The following is a 9,825-nucleotide window of genomic DNA, read 5'->3' as shown; positions in this document are numbered from 1 at the left end:
AAATTTGGAAAAAAATAACCTTTTTAACGGCTGGTATGTAGTTACCACATTTGGATATCATGTGGTATGACCTCAAAAAACAATGAATATTAAGTTTTTATTTTCATTATTAATTTCATAGTGACCTTTTGTGGGAAGCTAGCTTGTTTTGTTTAGGTGTCCAATTCTGTGCTTGTAAATTTTGACTGAATTTGAAAATATCATGTGGTGCAACCAAATATCATGTGGTGCGATCACTGCAGAGTGTATTCCATTATAGATATATGTACCAGATTGGCAGTTTTTGTGCTTTTACATTCAATTGATGGTTTATATACATAAAATATCTTATTTTAGTATAATTAAATCCATTCAAAGATAGGACTTTGCATCATATACCAATTTTCTAAGGACCCATGGAAGAATCAAGCAGGTTTATAAGTCTCTTTCAAATTTGGAAAAAAATAACCTTTTTAACGGCTGGTATGTAGTTACCACATTTGGATATCATGTGGTATGACCTCAAAAAACAATGAATATGAAGTTATTTCTGCAAGTATTTATTTTCATTATAAATTTCATAGTGACCTTTTGTGGAAAGCTAGCTTGTTTTGTTTAGGTGGCCAATTCTGTGCTTGTAAATTTTGACTGAATTTGAAAATATCATGTGGTGCGACCACTGCAGAGTGTATTCCATTATAGATATATGTCCCAGATTGGCAGTTTTTGTGCTTTTATATTCAATTGATGGTTTATATACATAAAATATCAGGTTTTTATGCAATTTGGGTCATTTCAGACGGTTTATGTTTAATTTTTGTACAATATAAGAAAAAATACAAAAAAAGAGCATGTAATTTTTGTTTGGTAATTATGCATTTATTAGTAATTTATTCTTTATTTATTAATAATTATTTAAATCTATTCTGCCAGATTCCACTGCCAAGCAAAGTAAAATAAACGTTCACCATAGGCAGCATGTTAATTCTGACCCTGCACTCTAGCACTCCAGATGTCATGTTGTACTATAAGAAAGATGTTCATGTTGTTATCTCAGAACCTGAGCCAGCAACCTCCCCCTACTCTAAATTGACCTTTCGCAAAGACCTGCCCCCTTAGTTACTGTTGCTACGTCTGACAAACCATGGCACTTTTATGCAATACATCATGTTCTCACGCATTGAAATACATCACAGAGCAAAGAGGACACTGACAGTGAGCTGACAGACAAGACCAAGCTGGTTACTTTTAGTATGAAACAAAGTCTCAGTGTTCAAATTTTTTTTTTTTTTTAAGAAATTCAAACAGCAAATACTGTTTTGTGGCTCTTTAACGTGTCGTGACAGATTGATGTAGCGCCTCAGTTCAAGCCGCACATGAACTGATCATCTTCTTTAAATAGATTTTTAATGATATAAGGTCTTTGTGTCATTTGGAACGACCACTCATCATGTGGGTGTGACCAATAATAGCAATAACGGTATTAAATAAAAAATAAAATATCTCATTTCTGTGGTTGAAATATGAATCACTGCTACAGTATGCTTAAGTGAATGGTATTTTTAAAACATTTTTATCAGTTTTATGCAATTTACAGGAAAAATAAGTCTGTTAACTACATTTAAGTAGGCAACTCTGAAATTATAGAACAAAAATAAGAGATCGTTATTTACAAAAACTCAAATTAAATGCAAATACTTTGTTTCTAAACACTTATTACTGAGAACATTTTTAAAAAAATGTTAAGCATGTTAAGGAAATAATTTTATTTTAATATAAATCATGGTCGCACCACATGACATTTGTTAAGGCTACGTACGGTCAATTCATCTAGATGAAAAAACACTAAAATCACTTAATTTTAAATTTTATTATGAATTTATGTATACACATTCTTAAAACAAACATTCTTAAAGTCCCCCGTAGTCAAATATTGTATCCCTTAAAACTTATCTTTGATCATCAAAATTACATATTTAAATGTTTTTTTCTTGTGAAAATAATTTTCTCATGCCTTAAAATAGCTTGAATGTAACTCTACACCCTTGCCTCATTTACTATACGCTGATCTATGAATATGCAAATTAGTCCTGCCTCCACTCAGTCACACAGCCAGCGCCTCCTGATCCACTGAACTGTAGTAAACACAAAACAATGGCATACACTGATAATGACTGATAAAACTATGTTTTTACTAGCGGACAACTACAGTGAATACTGTGTGAATGATCTAGAGCTCTAAAAAATACCTAGTGCGTTTTCGTTTTAAAACGGCTTTTTAAAATGGAAACGTTCCATTTTGTCCATACTGGCGTTTCAGAAAAGCTCTCCGTTAGGGCTGCACAATTTATCGAATTTCTATTTTATTTTCATATAAAAATACAGCATGCAGTTGCATTAAACAGTGGTATAAACATCATTCAATGTAAATTGTGATAATCGTAATTAATAATCGCAATTACAATTTCAAGGGAATAATCGACAATTATGATTTTTGTCATAATCGTGCAGCCCTACTAGTGGTCGACCGATATATCGCCATGGCCGATATTTGGTATTTTTCAAATATCGGCATCGGCCGATAAGTTTTCCTGTTTGGCCGATGTGTTCGTGGCGGGACTTTTATTTTGACGGCGCTGAGAGCGGCAGCGACTGAGCACAGAGTGCTCACATTCTCCCTCTTGTTTGCTGTTGTCGTTAACAGTTCTGTCTAATACGGATAGAAGTCCATCTAATAATCAGATAGAACAGTTAAACAAAGGAATTAAAATGTAAACAAAAAGTATTATAACGATTGCTTTTATATTATTAGTAATAGAAAGGCAAGCATTATAATACTTTATTGTTTGCCGTCAGCATTCAGCAAATACGCATTTATATAATTTAAACAAATCTTTGAATGTCTAATGCACATTTAATTTCACAAACCCTGCAAACTTTGTTGGATCCAGTTGTGAGATCTTGTGAAGTGTGCTTGTGTATCCTGCATGATCGCATGTTCTCTGCGTGACGGTCGGTCCGTGTGAATTGAATACGGACAGGAGGAGATTTCCGCTTCACTGGAGACGCGCGATCAACAAACTTTAAACTCGTGATTTTAAATTATGCTGCGCTTAATTTGTTTATTTTTGTGTTTATTTTACACATTTTTTTTAATTCATTTTCAAATGATTTCAAATGTCTTAAATATTAATTAAAATACATAAAATTATATCTGATTTATATAGGCCACCCTGCTTTCCAAGATATCGGCATCGGCTGCAGGGCTCGACAATAAGCACTGCCCGTTGGCCCGGGGTCAGCGTGAAACACGTTCGGGACAGTTAACGGATTTGTCACTTGCCCGATCGGGCCACTGCAGCGTCGTCACGAAATTTTATCATTTGCATGTGTTTTTACAGTTTATTTTACAATCGCTATGACAATTTTTAAAGACTGGTGCCAGAGGTAGAAAGGGGACGGGTGGGAAACCACTTGTCAATATATGTGATCACATGAAACAATGTGGCATTCCACCATTCCCGTGCAGTCACAGACTGGTTTGACACCCATTCGAGAATGATGTCCATTTTCCTTGCCCCTTACTCCACTTTCCTCAACCTCATTGAGGAGTTTTTCTCAACCTGGAGTTGGAAGGTTTTTGACCAAATGTCCCTCCTGGATGCAATGGATGCTGCATGCCAAGACATCACAGCTGAACACTGCCAGGGGTGGATAAGGCATACCAAAAGTTACCTTGCCAGAGAAGAAGATATCAGGTGTGATGAGGATGAGAACATGTGGCCGAATGCAGAAGACCGGGCAGATTAGAAGATGACTTTTTTAGTTTTTTAACAATCATTTTTGCACTAATAACAGAACATTCATGTCATTTTTCAAAACTCTAGACACGCAATTCACAACCGATGATCAAAATGCAAATTTTTCAAAACACAACACTTTTTCCAAATGCTTTGATACAATACACATGAACCAAAGATCTTTTGTTCATTGAACTAAAATCACCGGTTCAAAATGACACAACTTAACATCAAAGTATTACTATTTCAAAATGCAACTCGCACATTACATCTGAATTGAGTGTCTATACATTTCTTTACAATGATCTAACTATCAATTAATACAACTGCTCAAAACGCTACATAACTGTTGCATTACTCTTGAAGCATAGTTTTTATGGAAAATTATGCACAATATTAAATGATTAGATTATGAAAGTGAAGCAACTGAGGACTGAGTATGATCAGGTATGATCAGTTTCAAGATGCCTGTTAGGAGAAAAACATTCTATATCATTGTTATCAGTATTTGTTTTTCCTACAGTAAATTTAGAGGGTGATAGAGCTGGAAGCTGATGATTGAAAACCATTCATATTTTTGGATGAGGCAGGCTTTACCCTGGCCATGACGTGGGGGAGAGGTTGAGAGCCCAGCGGTTGAGAGGGGCCCAGAACGATGTTCGCTGGGGGGCCCGACCACCCCCCACTGAATGTGATTTTGAGGGGACCCCATAGCAAAATCAGTGCAATGGGCCCAGAATTCCTCGCAACAGCACTGAGAGCAATCATGGTTTCAGGCCCATCCACAGTTTATCATCTCATCTATCCCCATACTCCCCTTTCCTTACTGTAACCCGACTGAGGAATGTTTCTCCACATGGAGGTGGAAGGTTCACAATAGGCACCCTCACAAACAAGTCACTCTTCTCCAGGCCATAGATGATGCCTGCAATGACATCACAGGAGACCAATGTCAGGCCTGTATTTGCCATTAGGGCTGGGTATCGATTCAGATATCCCAATTCGATTTCGATTCGCAAGCTCTCGATTTGATTCGATTCTCGATTTTTTTTTATTACATTCAGTGAAGAGAAATGCAGTGAGGAACAATCCAGTTGACATTTTATTTTATGCCTACTGTCTCTTTTTTCTTATCTATTTTTTTTTCGTATTTAAAGTTTTTTTGAAAAACCTGTTGTGAGTTGATTATTTCATCAATAATTTTCAAACTTTGTTTAATGATTCCAGTGTCTGTACTTTTCTCTCTAGTCTATTACAATGGTGTATGAATGTGTAGAACCATAATGAAAGATGCATCATGTGTTTTGAACAGCTATATTTAATGATTGTACTAAAAACTACACCGTGAAACTATGGGTATCTTGTGTGTGGGTGATCTAAAGTAATGTTCCTATGATATTTCATAATAAATTAGTTTTTTGAACCAATGCTTCTGCAAATGAAAGGCTTCTTTAAACATATGAACGCAATATGCACAGTTTTGAACATTGGACAGCCTGTGTTACAAATAATGACTTTGAGCTTTGTGTCTATAGAGTTTTGAAAAATGACATGAAGGTTCTGTTATTAGAGCAAAAATGATTGTAAAAAAATGTATTCATGTTTTATTCTTCTGTGGCTTTTTCTGTTTGTATGTTTTGTACTTTCATATAATAAATGGCAACTGTATTGCATATTTTTGTTATCTTGCAGTAATGTCCTGTTGCAAATAAAAGCCTTTACTTTAGTAATTCTGTCTCTGTCTTCTTTTTTCATAAACCGTACATTCTGTAAAGCTACTCTGAGATGGGTCGTTCATTTTTCGTTTCGAATTTTTATTCTTCTGTGGCTTTTTCTGTTTGTATATTTTGTACTTTCATATAATAAATGGCAACTGTATTGCATATTTTTGTTATCTTGCAGTAATGTCCTGTTGCAAATAAAAGCCTTTACTTTAGTAATTCTGTCTCTGTCTTCTTTTTTCATAAACCGTACATTCTGTAAAGCTACTCTGAGATGGGTCGTTCATTTTTCGTTTCGAATTCTTGTGGCAAAAGAAACAAAATGCATGCATTTACAAAACCCAATGAAGCCATGTAGAGAGGCTTAAAAAAACTGCAAAACAATTTATGCTCAATGCAATATGCAAATAATTGAAGACAAAATGTGTTTTACTGAGAAAAAACAAGATTTGGTTTTTAAAAAGCCTTTTTCCAAAAGGTACATCTGGAAAAAGGGGGGTCGTCTTATAGTCAGGGTCGTCTTATATTCGGGCCAATACGTTAATGTTTCATATCGTTCGGTATCGATAATTATTGACATTTTTTATAACCTTTTTTTAAAACAAAAAAAGCACCATTCACACAGACTGCATTTAAAAACATATGAGACGCAGTGAAAAGGAATAAACCTCCACAAATTCGTGACGTGTTTTCTAAAAGTTTTTTCTCTAATATTTTGAATGCATAACACAGCAGCGGCGCGTCTCGTGGGCTAGACTAACAAAACATTAAAATGCAACAACGTCACTTACATCATCATCACCGTCGCTCGCTTTCGATGACGCTCCCTGACGCACACCTAACATTCAAATGCAAATGTTTATTTTAAATTCGACTAATATTCATTGTTTATTTACAATCTCCTCATCACAGGCAGGCACAGCACTCAATTCAGCATGTGTTTGTGTGTTCTGTCTGCGTCACTCATAGTACATGCCTATATCGTGCGCTATATATCGAACAATGATTAAAATGCAGTGGTTGCCTCTGATTTTAAATGGAAAAAGCACAGGCAAAAGCCTTAGTTTGTTTATATGAAGATATTTATTTTATTTGTATTTAATTGTTTGATTTGGGATTTGTTTAAAAATTTCAAGTTAGTTTTATCATTTGACATTTCAATTTTACAAAGAAATGTGCAGCATTTTGTTGGAGAAATAATAAAAGGACACCTTTTCATTTATAATTTGATTTAAATCGCATTTTGTTAAAAAGAAAAATTGTGAGAAAATTGTATTGTGAAATCAGTATCATGAAGCGCATCGTGAGTTGAGTTAATCGTTACATACCTATAGGCTACTAGTTTTTGCTGTGGTATCAAAGAAGTATTCTGTTATTTAAATAATAAAGAACTATATTTTTTTGCTCATCTGCAAAATGATCCGATCTGATATGATAATGCAATATGATCCGAGCCGTGGGTTTTGTGATCCGTTGCACCGCTACTCTCTTAACTTGTTATTTGAAGAAAAAAAGCAATCATTGAAGTTTTTAGTCATGCTGATTTATCCGCAGTGAAGTTCAGACGATGTCGTCTTGTTTTTTTTTTTTATTCGGGCTACTTAAATTAATTTTGGGTTACCAAAATATGAAGAATGTCTGCCCGAAGGGCTACCAGCGATTTTGAAATTTTGCGAGCCCTGGCGTTGATCCCTGGGCTGTCAAAAAAACCATATCGGTCGACCACTACCGTCCACACTACATGACCGAAAACCACCATTGTGTGTTTGTAATAACTTCCGATTGTGATCTTATGTGTGTTTTGGCCATATAATGTTGCTGAAATATGTTATTTGTAGCTTATATCAGGCTAATCGCTACACCTGCTTAGCTTTTCTCATCTAAACACCCTGTATTGTTATGAAAATAGGCAGAATCCCATGAAAATCACATAAAAAAATCATTGTCAAGTGGGCACTAATCATCTGACAAATGAAAAAATAGTGGTCTGGTGAAGGAATGTCATTTTTCAGTACCAAAATATGAAGAATGTCTGCCCGAAGGGCTACCAGCGATTTTGAAATTTTGCGAGCCCTGGCGTTGATCCCTGGGCTGTCAAAAAAACCATATCGGTCGACCACTACCGTCCACACTACATGACCGAAAACCACCATTGTGTGTTTGTAATAACTTCCGATTGTGATCTTATGTGTGTTTTGGCCATATAATGTTGCTGAAATATGTTATTTGTAGCTTATATCAGGCTAATCGCTACACCTGCTTAGCTTTTCTCATCTAAACACCCTGTATTGTTATGAAAATAGGCAGAATCCCATGAAAATCACATAAAAAAATCATTGTCAAGTGGGCACTAATCATCTGACAAATGAAAAAATAGTGGTCTGGTGAAGGAATGTCATTTTTCAGAAATGTATAGTCATAGTCTATCCACTAGTTAATCCTCCCACATTAATGAGATGTCTTTTAACTTATTTTCATTGTCATTTATATTGATTTTCAGTAAATATTTATAATGTAATTAATGCAATAACATTTGTAATTGAAATTTGTAGGGATGGTACAAGTACTTGATAGTGACAAAATGAATGTTGTCCTTCGTTGTGTTTAGTTGCTTGTGTGTCAATGCGTTTTCACTGGAAGAGTGCATTCACCGCGTAAGTTACACATTCTTATTAGAACGGTTGACGACTTTTGTACATTGGTGTCAGGTTGTGTAGATGTAAGTTTAAGTAGCATTATGTTTAGGGCTGTCACGATTCCTTGATTAAATTCGAGTACAAAAAAAATCCTCGATTGCATTTCGCCAATGTCGATTAACCGGCAAAATACAGGAAGTGGTGCATTCCATTATTATTGGAATAATGGAACATACATTATTTGGATAATTAGTAAAAAATAAAATTATAATAATAATACATTTAAAAAATCTGTTAAATGATTCTGTTGGATATAACTATTAGGAATCAGACTATATACACAGTGTGAACTGTAATGTAAGATATAGAGTGCCTTTGAGTAAATTCTTCATTTGTGTCAGAGGAGTCCACCCTTCACAGCTAACTGTTTGCACTTTATCATAAAGTGTCAGACTTTTCTAACTGAGTTAAGCTCAGCTTTAAGCTCACACACCCAGTAAATAACATGGGCTGCACCTCTTCAGAGTGACCAGTGCAAAACTGCTCTCATGTTCCACACTGACTCTTTACAAAGTTTGATAACATTGTTTCTTGCCTTGGTGATTGATGTCAAATGCATCTCTGTATATAAGACTTAAATAGCAAAGTTTGAATAAGTTAAGTTGAATTTGTGAGTATAATTTAGTGTGTGGGCATGTGATTTTATTTTATTTATTTATTTTCCCAAATGTTTGATTCACAAATGTGTGTTTGTCACTTTTGCTTCCTGTGGCACATACACGAGTGCTGATTGTCAAAAAGAGAGACCAGCATGAGCTTATGCACTTCACAGCTCTACAGAATTCACTCTCAAAAATGTGTCGCCTTTCAGTTGAATTTGCCATTCTGAAATTCACGATTTGTGCATATCTGAGGAGTTTTTTTTTTTCATTAATTTATTTCTGAAATTGGCATGTTGTTTTCATCCTGCCTAATGCCTAAAAGTAGGCCTAGTTTTTATAAGTTCAGTGCTCTTTTGTTTACGGGGTAACCAGGGCATTCAATGCATTTCTTCTTACATAAACGACATATACTGTCAGAGAGTGAATTAGCATTTTCATTCAGTCCATCTACAATTTTCATTCAGACCAATGTGAGAATGAACACATTTTTGTGTGGCATGCATCCAGTGTTGAAAATTGTATCTGGGTGATGGAAAAAATGGATTCATATTTATTCAGTGGGTATAAAAAGTCTTCACATGCCTGTTGAAATTGGAAAAATCATGTCAGATCTTTTCTCCACCTTTAAGGGTGCTTTAATGCTGCGTTCAAGTCCTCCTGGGACGTTCGTACTTAGAAGTTGACAAGTCGTAATTACGACGTCAGGTGCGTTCAAGTCAGTTTAGTCGGCACAAGATGGCGGTGTAGAAAATACAACAGGGTCTGCATTTTTTTACTTGGATTTCAGCTGCGTAACAAGAACATGACCAATTTAACTAAACTATCAATTTAAACAAAAAATTTACCGTCAACTACACACGTATTGCATCCATCGATTCCGCCATGTTTCTCATTGATACGCCCCCAACTCGGAAACTCGGGGCTTAAAGAAAATTTCAAGTTTCCCACTCGTAATAACGACTTTGTGGTGGCGTTCATGTGCGTTCAACTCGTAAATACGATCTATCCGACATGACTTGAACGCACC

Source organism: Sinocyclocheilus rhinocerous, unplaced genomic scaffold (assembly GCF_001515625.1).
Source record: "Sinocyclocheilus rhinocerous isolate Xijiao unplaced genomic scaffold, SAMN03320098_v1.1 scaffold216, whole genome shotgun sequence".
NCBI lineage: Eukaryota > Metazoa > Chordata > Actinopteri > Cypriniformes > Cyprinidae > Sinocyclocheilus > Sinocyclocheilus rhinocerous.
The sequence above is the reverse complement of the archived record's forward strand: the minus strand, read 5'-3'. Positions refer to the sequence as shown.